This window comes from Pleurodeles waltl, chromosome 3_1 (assembly GCF_031143425.1).
Source record: "Pleurodeles waltl isolate 20211129_DDA chromosome 3_1, aPleWal1.hap1.20221129, whole genome shotgun sequence".
NCBI classification, from domain to species: Eukaryota; Metazoa; Chordata; class Amphibia; order Caudata; family Salamandridae; genus Pleurodeles; species Pleurodeles waltl.
In genome coordinates, this window is record NC_090440.1 from 49,011,728 (window position 1) to 49,025,318 (window position 13,591).

A 13,591-nucleotide genomic window follows, 5' to 3' on the forward strand; every position below is an offset into this window, starting at 1 on the left:
AACCAGAACAGTGTGCGCTTGTCGAAATACATCTGTCAGTAAAATCTCAATTGAAATGTGCTCACTAGGTGGAGAACATTGGTCAAATGTGTGTATTAGAGTGAGTGACACCACTGCAACTAGCAGCAGGCACTGTATTTGTTCTACAAACATCTGCACACTGTTCTCCTCTCCTAAATACCACTGGATGTCAATTCCTAAATGAAGTCCACTCACCTGGGGGGATAACATTTGTCTACTATTGGGAACTAGAGGGAGTGACCTGAATGGCAAACCCAGTGGGCCCTTTGTTGCTAACTACAATCACCAGCCCAGTGTTCACTTGCCCCAATGCATTTGTAAGTGAACTCCCAAAGGATGTTTACTCACCTGTGAGCATAACATTTGGCTAGTGTTGGGAAGTAGAGGAAGTGACCTGACTGCAACTCACTGGAGGCACTGTTCAAGTGACTCCAGATATCTGAACAGTGATCACATGTCCAAAACACTTGCCTGATCACTCTCAAATGACATGTACTCACCTGTGAGGGACCAAGATTCAGGTCATGATAAACTCATAGTTGTGACTGGCCATGTAGCTCCATCTTGATCCGCTAAGCCAAGATTAAACAACTGAGGGCAGGAAGGACAGCACAACCAGTGTACAACATAAACGATCACCAAGGTCTCCAGATCGTCACCAGAACGGTATTATCAGCAGACATATTCTCAATGCAATGACCACTTGATGCCTCCAATCACTTATACAACAGATCCCTTGGTCTGTCTGCATAGCAATCAGCCAGGCCTCAAAATGCTCAAAGCCACATCCTGCCCAGCCACTGTATTGCCTGCACTGGTGTCAAGATGGCATTCTCTACTCATCCTCCCAAGTGACAATGAACTCCCAAATTCAGCAGCTGCTTGAAGCCATTGCAAGTCAACCAATCAATACAACCAATACCATGGGTACCTATCACAATAGGATAACCTGCAAAACAGGTACAAGGTATTTGCTAAATGTCATGGTAAACATCTGGAGGTATGTCACAATACAACCAGTAATATTGTACCTTTCATATCAACAGGCAAAACTGCCACTGGACACACAGAGGCCACTGAAGTGACTGCCACTACCACTATGGTTGAAGCCCTCAGTGACAACAACACTCCTGTACATCTGGACTTGGAGGATGGTTCTGACCCATCTGGGCAACCTGGTCAGACACAAACAGTGACTCACACTGTGCCCACATCAAGACCTCCCAGCCCGGTTGCATCAACCTCACAGGCAGCCATTCATACCACAACCTGTGTACTGTGCACAGTGGTAACCATCCAGTGCCCCCAGTCCAGGATCCTAAGTCACATCACTAGACCTTGGACAATGATGGTCCTGGAACCAGTAGTGGGGGGCACCCTGTGGCAAGGGCACAGGCCCGTGGGGATAGGGTGTGTGGGAGGGATGCTGTGGGCCAACAGGCTGGGGGCACTGGGGATGTCCCTGGCCAGGACTCCATCAGCCAAGTCTTGGGGCTCTATCAGAAGTTTCAAGTTGTAATGGGCCAGGTAGTTGCTGAACTCCAGGAGATCAAGCACCTGCAGCAAGATATGCATAAGGAAATGCTTCAAAAATGGGAGGCCACCAAAAACATTTGGCCTACCTAACAGGGGTGTTCGGGGAGATTAGCAGTACATTGATCAGGGATTGTGAGCAACACCATAACCCTTCCTTTGGCCAAGCAACACCAGGTCCTTCATCATCGGAGTCAGCCACTGGAAGGGATGCCATGTCAGGGAAAGAACCCACAACAGACACCCTGCCTCCGTAGCAGCAGCTCCCACCCCACACAAATGGGGACGTCCAGCTAAGAATACAGGAGGTGCAAATGGCAAGACACCCACCACCGCCAAAAAGAAACCTCTTCCTGAATGAACTCTTTTGTGTGCCACATGATCACTCTGTTGACTATTCTTCAACAACCTTCCATTTCCTATGGGAGGAGTACAATAGACTTTGACTTCAGATGCTGTGGCATCTAATACAATGACTTCATCAACCATGATTGAACCCCTCATTTTTCTGTTCCGTCATGTTCCTTTTTTCATCCTATCCACATATGCAAAATAAAAATCACCTATCACAAAGTTTGTGTCTGCTTGCTTTTGTTACAATTATTGCTCTGTAGAGAAGCAAGACCATGTGAAGCAAATGAGGAGGACACAAGATACTAGTGCAAAGAGGGGTGTGTAACAGGTACACTGTCCTGCTAAGGATTACTAACAACAAACACACAAACACATTGCTACATATGTCTGTTCACACCAAGGCCCATATTTATACTTTTTGACGCAAAACTGCGCCAACGCAGTTTTGCGTCAAAAAAATTAGCGCCGGCTAACGCCATTCTGAAGCGCCATGCGGGCGCCGTATTTATTGAATGACGTTAGCCGGCGTTAGCCGCCGGCGCCGTCTGGTGTGCGTTAGAAAAACGACGTACACCAGGCAGCGCCGGCGTAGGGGGATATGGAGCTTGGGCGTCAAGAAATGGGGCAAGTCAGGTTGAGGCAATTTTTTCGCCTCAACCCGATTTGCGCCATTTTTTTACACTCCCAACCCCCATAGAAATGATTCCTGTATTAGCAAAGACAGGAGTCATGCCCCCTTGCCCAATGGCCATGCCCAGGGGACTTCTGTCCCCTGGGCATGGTCATTGGGCATAGTGGCATGTAGGGGGGCACAAATCAGGCCCCCCTATGCCACAAAAAAAATAAAAAATAAACACTTACCTGAACTTACCTTAATGTCCCTGGGATGGGTCCCTCCAGCCTTGGGTGTCCTCCTGGGGAGGGCATGGGTGACAGGGGGTGTCCCTGGCGGTATGGGGGGGGCACCTCTGGGCTCCTTCAGAGCCCACAGGTCCCTTAACGCCTGCCTTTTGCAGGCGCTAAAAAACGGCGCAAAAGCGGCCGTACGTCATTTTTTTTGACCCGCCCACTCCCGGGCGTGATTTTTGCCCGGGAGTATAAATCCCACGCACATGCCTCGGAGTCGATTTTTTAGACGGGAACGCCTACCTTGCATATAATTAACGCAAAGTAGGTGTCCACGCTAAAAAATTACGCTAACTCCATGGACTTTGGCGCTAGACGCGTCTAACGCCAAAGTATAAATATGAAGTTAGTTTTGCGTCGAAATTGCGTAACAAAAAAAGACGCAATTTCGGCGCAAACGGAGTATAAATATGCCCCCCAATGTTTTACTTCACTGTACAGCACATAAGCTGTCAAGATGTTGGAACTATCAAAGCCAAGAATGGCTTACTCATATTGTGTCAAGGTAGATATACCAAGATAAAGTCCTCCAGACCACAGGAGGAAGAGCTTTGTCAGACATTGTCCAGTAGAATAGGCAAACATAGAAGTGGGTAATGTCACCAGCTTGAACCTTTTCACATGCCACAACAAAGTAATCCAACATCATATTAACCAAGGTACAGGCATAGGGCAGTACAACAGTCCCTGATCATAGGTCCATCATACTCCAATGACCATGCATCTGGTGGTATTACACATGCCTATGTCAGTGTTGTAGCACAGGCACTGTGGCCTGCAATAATGAAACACATCTACAACTACATACAGGTCATACAAAAAGAGTGTTTAGCTTATGTGAAGGGTGAATGCCTGGCTTGCAATTGATGACAACATATTTCAGGCCCATATATTCATACAGATGATGCAATTGGCCCAACACAGCACAAAACAATCAAGTACATTGTGCACTTCAGACCCTCCACCCAAACATTGGCCAGGCTGCCTTGAAACAGGTCTTATACACCCCAACTATGTTACCTATATTACTAGGAACAGTCAATGTCCACTTCACATGTCAGAACAGCATCATATTCCTGCCAGTGTCACAACTCTGAAATGCAAACATGAGAATGTTAGGGTGAAGGTACCTGTACAAAAACAAAACAAGGTGTATAGAATTGATAATATGCCTGCAACACAAATCACGTAGCAGACATCTGGAAATGAGGTTACATTGTGAGGAGACTGAGCAGCTACATCAAAATGGGGATATGTCAAGGGATAACTTTTCAAACACACTTTGGATGAATGTTGGATACCATTAGCCCCTCATTGTCTTGAAAAATCACTCCACTCCACAGATTCTGACAACTACAGTTCTTCATAAGGTCACAATCATCACATCACATGATAAACTTACACTCAAGAAAAGTAGTTATTAAGGAGATCTTCCTGCAACACTGGCATCCTCACTTGGCATTTCAGGAGGCTCACCCAGCGGCACTGCAAGCTCCCCCTCCTTTGGGATGTATGGGATATTCCTCCAAAGGGCAATATTGTGGAGCATGCAGCAGGCCACAATGATCTTAAACACTTTTCCAGGTGAGTAGGGGAGGGCTCCACCAGTACAGCCAAGACACCTAAATCTGGCCTCAAGGAGCCAAAAGCGTGCTCCACTACCCACCTTGTTCTTCATTGGGCCTCATTCCCATGGCATAGTGACATCAACAACCAAGGACGGTTTGGATATGCGGAGTCTCCTGTTAAGGAATGGGACATATGTGCAACTATGAGTCTCTCTTATCAGATTTGTCATACCTGACATTGCACACACACAAACAGGACAGAGGTGACTTACTAACTAGCCAGGCCCTCTCTGAATACAGTTGCGACATCAGCCGGGAGATTGTACTGTTCTGCATAATGAAGGCATCATGGACTGAACCCGAATAATGAGCACAGACCTGTGAGATTTAGAGATACGCCAAACAGACAACTTGGACATCGTAGGAATGGAAGTTCTTTCTGCTGCGGTATACTTGTTCATTGGCATGCGGAGAGGCCAAGCCAACATGTGTGCCATCAATTGTCCTCACAACATGTGGGATGCTTGCAAAACCATAAAAGTCATTCTTCACATGGGCTAAATCCTCATATCAGGGAAACTGGATGCAGCTGTCCATGTGTTGGGACATTCCACCAGCTTGGGCCACTGGATGTTGGAAGGATTCTGTGGCTAGGAAGTGCAAAACTGACATGACTTGTACAATGGGTGGTATGCTGGTTGGATAACTAATAGCTGACAACAGATCTGGTTCCAACAGATGACATAAGTCCACTAGTGTTTTCTGATTCAGATGGTACAGCTGGATGATGTGGCGTTCTTTCATGATCTGAAGGTCTGGCAGTGAACATTAAAATGGTGTTTGACACATCCTCCCTCTCTCTGTGTACCTATACATGACAAGAAATGAGTCTGGACATTAGTCATTGTGACCGCAGCAACATACATGATGCATATCAAGGATTAAATGTGACATGGCAATTTTGAATAGCTGGACATGGCAAACAATACACATCACAACTGCTCAAACACAAGGGTCACATGTTAACCCCTTCGTTTACCACACACATGTACACCTCATGTATCAGGAAGTAAAGCAACATTGTGCATCACAGGTGCCACTTGGAATGTGACAGGATATCTCGAGTGCAAATAAGACCTTCGACTGGGGTTGGCTGTGCCCAAATGTAAATTGGCATATGTGCCCACCAACATACTAAAATGGTGTCAGACTTTTAGGAACAACATAATCATTCAGCATGAGCTGGTTTTCGTGCTCAAAATGCCATTATATGATGTGTGACAGAGTTTATGATTCAATTTTTCACTTTATTGGCCTCTAAAATGGCAGCTGCCTGACCTACTCCATTGGACATTAGGAACCGCCCACGACCACCGTCGGAAGTGGTCATGACGGTAGACTGTATCGACCGCAGCGGACACAGCCATAAGTTAACATTGTTGCCAATGGTGGTCTTGGGCCAAAGGCTGTGTTCGCCGGTGATAAAGACTGTGTACCTGGCGGGCGTGACCTCCATGTTCTGGAAAATCCCTCTCTTGACTCCTGACACTGCTGCCAGCAAGACCTCCAGTACCAAGCTGCTGTGTGCCACCTCTGGGAGCAATCATGCCATGTCCAGCAGGTGATAGGGCCCCAGACTTCACACAAGAGGAGCTGGAGAGGTCTACCCCTGTATGGACACATCTATGGTGCACCAGAAGAGCAGGTAAGTGCCTCATGTGCACAGTGTTCTCTGGACTTAACCATCCTTTCCCTCCTCACAGGCTACAATGTGTCCATGTGTGCCAGAATGTATACTTATGTGCCTGTTGTTTCAGTCTGTGTGGCATCAATGGGTATATTGGTGGCCAGTGTCATATGTTAAGTCCAGTCACACTGTGTATGTTCTGTGTACTGTGTTCCCTGAGCCAACTTAGGTTGGGTGCATGTGACTAGGTAAGATTATATCACAGCCTTCCACTGACATCTATTTCATTAAGATTGTTGTATATGTGAGACAATATGTATGTGCATGTCAGCATGAGCTGAGTATGCATATTGTATGTGTTAATTGTGAGAAATGATAGCTATGTGCATGTTGCCACATGGTTACTTCAGACATCTTCCCTTGCTAGTCTGTTTTTTGGAAGGTATGACCTCGCTCTCTTTGCTCTTCAGGTTGCCACACACACCACATGCAAAATTGCTGTTGGCCACATGAAGTACTGTTATGCATGAAAGTGATGGGAATGTAGGTTCAGTCTTCTCAGCCTGCAGAGACCAGGGCCTTGTCACAGTTATCTCCCAGTATGCGTTACAGTGTAGGCTGGGGTGTAATCAACGTGGCTATACAACTGTGGCACAGTGTTCAATTCCTGTACACCAGCTGATCTTACCTTGTGACCAATATGAGGCTATGTTTTGATATAGTGCCTAGAATTCCTTAGTCCTTTGATGAGATTTGTAATGTGTACAGGGGTGGGTTACTGCTCTTTGACAGATGTGCCCTTATCATCATTGTCAATGTGTCTCTTTGACTCATGACAGGTGCCTTACTCCCACATCCCTCTTGTCACCTTCCCATAGGTCATACATGTCCTGTGCAGGCTCATTGCATGACTGACATTTCCACAGTGCAGGGAATGTGTTGATTCCTGGGGGCCATGATATGTGACTCAGTAGCTTGGTCACAGAGTGGAAACTGGACAATGCATGGCTTTTTTGTAGGATTGTATCTCAATAGGAGGAACATATATGTCTAAAAATGTTTTCTGTGGTACAGACATATAGCACAGAACCCCACCCCCTGAAGGGGCATGAGTCTGCATCTGTCATTGCAATGCTCCACACAGGGACTGAGTAGACACTTTTTGTACCCACCATGCAAGTCCTTTTATTTTTACTCATGTATGTGGTATGACATTGTACTCTGCCGGTGGCCTGCAGGGATTATATGCCAAAAGTAATTCTCAAAGAGTGTGTATGTCTAGGTTCATTTATGTCTAACTTTCAGAAACAACCAAGGTATGAAGTGCCTCATGGTGCCTCACATCTCACCCAGGTTGCTAGAGCATGTCTCTAAAGATGTCGGTAAGCCTGCCTAGTTATTGTAGGGCCTTGGCAGGGTGGTGGGTTGTCCTTCAGATCGGCAAATGTATCTCTGTAGTCATGGCACAGCCAGAGGCTAACATTGTTGACTGTGATGGTTGTGGGCCATTGGCTGTGTCCAGCAGTGGTGATGACTGCATATGTGGCATACAAGTACTCCGCATTTTGGAAAATTACTCACTTGCCTCCTGACACTGCTGCCATCTATACCTCCATCACATCAGCTGCTGTGTGCTGCTTCTAGGTGCAATAATTCCAGACTAGGCAGGTGAAAAGGCCCCTGCCTTCTCTCCGGAGGAGCTGGAGAGGCTAGTGGAAGGGTTTTTTGCCCTGTATGGCTAGCTGTGTGGCTCACCAGGGGAGCAGCTTAGTACTTCATTAGCATATTGGACTCTGTGCAATATCACCCTTTCCTTCCTCACAGGCTACAATATGCCTCTGAGTCCCAGTGAGTTATCTGGGTGCCTGTTGTCACAATCTGTGGTCCATACATAGGATGCACTGGTTGTGGAGTATGAAGCCCTGTACTCTGACCATTGTGTTGTGTGATGTGTTATAAGCCCTAGATCCTCATTGTTTTGCCTTTATATTTCAATGCAAGTGAACTTTACAGACAATTATATATGTGATGATCTGATAATGGTAAATGACAAAGTAAACATGTTGGTATTACAGCATGAGCTGTGTAGGTATAATGCTTGAGTTAGTTGAGGATGTTGGTAGCAATGTGTAAAGTCCCACTGATCACACCAGATCTGGCCTGGGCAAACTGTGGTATGACAATAAAGTAAATCTCATGGAGCCCTTCAGAGTGACATGCAACCCTGAACTCGCATATAGGATGACCACAGGATGTACTGTCATACATGGAAGTGATGGAAGTGTGATGGTCATGTAGGTTCTCTATGCTCAGCCTGCAGAGGGAAAGGTCTGTCAAAGCCTTTTCACAGTACGGGACATAGCCAAGGCTGGTGCACAGTAACTGTGGCCATGCAACTGAGGTACCAGCCCCCTCGCTGTAGACCTTCAGCTCCTTGGATGTGGCCAAAATGAGTCTTCATAAGCAAGATTCGGCCTGAATACTTTTACATTGACTACATTAGGAATGTTGATGGAGGTAACCACCTGACCTAGTACTCATTTCCATTGACACTCATTGTCAATGTGTGCTAATGACTTATGACAGGCCCCTTACTCCCACAGGTCTGTTGTCACCTTTCCATAAGTTATGTTTGTGCAGTGCAGGCCTAATGCACATGTGACAAACACACAGTGAAGACAGTTGGTTAATTCAGGGGAAATCACGATAACATGTGAATCACTAGCTCTGTAACATACAACCAATCCCATCAAACATACCTTGCTATGTTGGATGTCATCTCTGTCGGAGTGCCACATATGGTAACTGCTGTCTCCTGTGATACCAGTACATACCTCACAAATCCATTCAGAAGTGGTAGGGGATGACATTAGGTAGACAGCATGTCAACACATCCACATAGAAGAAGCTTTCAGTGACACCCATGCCAGCTCTTTTATTGTCACATAAGTCTTAGGGTGTAGTCGGTTACATGGTAGTCACCTGTATGAACAGTATGCAGTGAGTCATTGTGCCTGGATGTTAAGGTGTCTGTACAATCATGGACAAGTAGTTTAGCCTTTAGAAAGTCACAGTGTGCGTCATTGTGGCTCACTGCACAGTACAGGATGATTGGGCCTAGGCTACATGATGTCAGTGGGCCTGCTTAGTCAGAGCCGACCATGATCAGGGTTGTAGATAGTCAGCAGATGACCCCAAAAGTGAGCATTTGTGTCATTGTACATATCGCCATGTGTGCTTTACCAATGTTGGGTATTGCCTGTTACAAAATGCTTGTGCTAGGTGTTTCCAAGATGTGTATTAAACAACCAGTCAACCATTAAAACAATTAAATAGTGACCTTTTCATCTATTGCACCAATTCAGGTCAACACCCTTCAGAAGCAAGGGGTTTGGAGAGCCGTCGCCTGGAAGGTGCAGACCCTGGGAATGCATCGCTGGCGGACCACACACTGTCAGAAAAGGTGGGAGGACCTCAGACGCTGGACCTGGAAGATCAAAGAGGTCCAGCTGGGGCTGTCCTTCCAGAGTGTGCGAGGCGCACCCCGGACTCTGAACTCTGATGGCCAACGAACTGGCGGTGGCCTACCCCAAGCTTGATGGGCGTTTGAGGGGAGCACAGCAGATAAAAGGGTGTGTGTCGAAGGCAGATTTCTGCCTATTAAATTGCTAGGTTGATGTGTTAGAGGCAGCCACCTCCCAATGAATATTGGAGATGGCCCATGTGTGATACACAAGATGAGTTGTTTTTTGTGTATGCATGTTGGTTGGTGCATGCTGATTTGGTCTGGGCGGAGTTCATGTAGCAGCGCTATGGGGAATTCCGCAAAGTTGCAAAAAAACGATGTTGCGCTGCACTGAGTTCCACTAACAAACAGAATTTCTTGCCACGCCCGTTAGCGTGATGTTTAACGTCATTGGCAATGTGAAGTACGTCTCGTGCAAACATCACCACGCAGATTGCATGGGCACAGCCATCTTTTTTTTTCGCTTGTAGGGTGCTGGGGCCTAGTTATATCCTCTCTATAGCTCTCCCGTCCCCCACTTTTAAAACCTATTTTGCCCTAGTTTCTTTTTATTATATTACTTTTTCTCTTTCACTTTTTATATTTTAACTTTTCTCCAATTTTGTTTTGTGTTTTTATGCAACGTTTTTACTTTTTAATTTTGTTGCTTTATTTTTTTTCCCCCCTTTCTTCTTCCTAATCCTTCCTTATCTCTTTTTCCCCCGAAGTACCTAGCGCCATGGCCAGGCCCCCAACTGCAAGCTCCAGCCACCTTCTTTGTGGGCAGCAGTGGCGTGAAGGGGTGCAGCCCCGTCCCATATTTTCTGAGGTGTGGGTGGCTGCCTTGCTTTTCTACATGCAGCGCCATCTCCCCTCCACCTTGGCAGCAGGTGGCAGGCCCGGGTCTGGGTACGGCCTCCGGGAGCACAAGCAACGCTGGGAGAGGGCGCACCGGGCTATATGCTGCAGCTCTGGGCTCTGGCGTACCCAGCAGCAGCTGACGCACCAGTGGGCCAACATCCTAGATCGACAGATGGACATACTCGACCTGCTAGGCATCGAAGTTGTAGGGCTCGGTGAGTAATAATTAATTATTAGTTGTGTTCTATGCTAATAGTTTCTTCCAAAATAGCAAGCATGCTGGTGGTCACACTCAGGTAAATTAACTTTATGTTACAAATATAATACTATGTGATTGTCATCTAGACAGGTGCACGGCACTACCTAATTGTACTTGTTTTTGGGTTGCTTAAGAAGTAATCAGAGACTCCTCCTGTGCCCTGTCTAAGTTAGTCATCGTCAATATTAGTTTTAGTGAGTTTGCATGTTCTCTCACTTCTCTGTACCTTTATGTTTTATTTGTAGTTTCTACAGGCCAACTGCCAAGCAATTTCTCAGTGATGTGTAGTAGTTTTGCATGCATCCAATCTATGCATTGAGAGATTCAGATTGAGATGAGAACTGTAGAAATCATTCATTGCAATGTATTTGTAATTCCAAAATGTAGTTTAGGAAATTTGGAATAGGGTTAGGAAAGTTGGAATAGGATTGTCCAAGACACTACTATTATTATTATCATAAAGGCGCTCTGAACCTCTGATGTAGAAATGATACTGTGCTTGCCTTTTCCTTTAAAAAAATAATATTCTTGGTGAGATTATTTATTAACCACTAATCTTTTCTAATATTTTTCTTACATCATCCAGCATCCAGGGGCAGGAGGAGGGCTGGTGGTGACAAGGCTGTTGAGGCAGCTGAAGGTGGCTCCTCCACAAGTGCCAGTGCAGATGGCTCTGCTGGCCCCAGTAATTCCTCCTATTGTTTTTAATATTAATATTTATTTATTTCTCTAACTTTTACCACTACACACTTAGAATTATTTTCTACCTTTTACTGTGCCTGTCTTCTAATTTTTTTACAACTCCACTTCGATTTATCTGTTTCGTAAATGTTTCTTATCCCTGCATTATCCTATTTACTTATTTTCTATATTTCAAGTTTCTTTAGTTTAAACTGTCTGGCTGTACTAGTCTGTCTCTAGCTTTCTTTCTTCTGTTTTGCCAGTGAACTTTTCCTCTCCCCTCATGTATCTTATTTTGTGGAGTGGTGGTAAGGTTCAGAGAACACATGTACTGAAGATTGCATGTCCATGTAAGTTATCCTACAGATGTTTTGTGACAAGGATTTCTTTTTCTTGCTGCAGCACATTCATTTAAAAAGGAAAAAAAGTGTTTTTGAACATGGTCATGTAATTGTTTGTACCCTCCAATGTTGTGTATGGATTATTAGCATACTAGCAGTTGAGGACCGTGCACTATGGAAATATGAGGAGGATGACCCCATTGCATAAGCCAACCAAGACCATATGTCCGTCATTGACCAATTTGTGCACCCTTTTATTCCTCTTGAAAAAGTCATATTTATCAATAGCGATTTCTGCCCCTCCATTACTAAAAATTTGTATTTACTTGACTACCTGCCTTTTTAAAAATTGCCAACCAACAAAATGCCCACCTGATAAATTGATACAAGGGAAGTCTGTAACTAAAATATATTGATGCATTGCAGTTGTATTTTGCTATTACAAAAAAACAATCAGGGGAGGCACATGTGGCATCTAAAATGTGTAATATTTTTTTCCAGCCACACCGACCACCGGTACCGGGGCCAGGAACGACAGTGCCAGCACAGACCCAGCTGCAGGAGCAGTTAAGGGAGGAGTCTCTGCAGCAGCAGTGGCAGGCGGTTGTAAGTCCTATTGCTTGCTTATTGCGTCGCTGGAGTCCGCCAACAAGACTTGGCACATGCAAAGCTCTTGGTTAGCAGGAAATGGCACTGCCAGGGACCAGAAAGGACCAGGTGGACTCAACTCAGGAGGGGGAGACAGAGGGGGCTCTTAGCAACTCGGAGAGCCCACAGAAGAACAGGCAGTGAGCACAGGAGTCCCCCGCCACGGGGACAAATGAGGTGCAAAAGGAGGACTATGCAGCACTACGACAAGGGATCCCATACCGCCAGACAACCACTCAGGAAGATGTGCATCACAGGATAGAGTGCTGGTGGCAGGAGCTGCACAGTGCACGAAGAACTTCATGGAAGGATGCCAACAAGCCTTGGCAACTGCAAAAAATGCGGTGCATAGGGTTACTGCTTGCGTGGGGAGGCAAGCTCTTACCTCCACCAAAGTTGGACAGTAGGACGTCAGGATCATCGGGAGCACTTCAGTTCACCACCCGTGATGCAGGATCCACAAAGCTCAGCAGGAGAGGGGATCCACGCAGCTGGTCGTTGTTGCAGTAGGTGCCTGCTGAAGCAGGGGAGTGACTCCTTCACCCCAAAGGAGATTCCTTTGCTCTTCTGGTGCAGGCTGAAGACAGCTCTCCTATGAGGATGCACGGCCAGGAAACAGTTGCAGTTGCTGGCAGGAGCTGAAGATACAATGTTGCAGAAGTCGTCTTTGCTTCTTTATTGCAGTTTGTAGAGTTCCTGGAGGGTCCAGATGCAGTTTCTTTGGTGAGAAGTTGAAGTGGAGGATGCAGAGGATTCCTGCTGGAGTCTTGCAATCTGAATCTGAAGTCGTTACCCTAAATAACCCTGAAAGGGGGATTGGCCAGCTAAACAGGTAACCATCTATCAGGGGAGGGCTCTGACGTCACCTGCTGACACTGGCCACTCAGATGCTCCCAGAGTTCCTTGCCAACTTGGAATCCAAGATGGCAAAACCCAGGGACCCTCTGGAGGAGCTCTGAGCACCACCCTTGGGGTGGTGATGGACAGGGGAGTGGTCACTCCCCTTTTCTTTGTCTGGTTTAATGCCAGAGCAGGGACTGGGGGTCCCTGAACCTGTGTAGACTGGATTATGCAAGGGGGGCACCAAATGTTCCCATTCAAAGCATTTCTAGAGGCTTGGGGAGGCTACCCCTACCAAGCCTGTAACACCTATTTCCAAAGGGAGAGGGTGTAACACCCCTCTCCCAAAGGAACTCCTTTGTTCTGCCTTCCTGGGTTTGAGCTTTT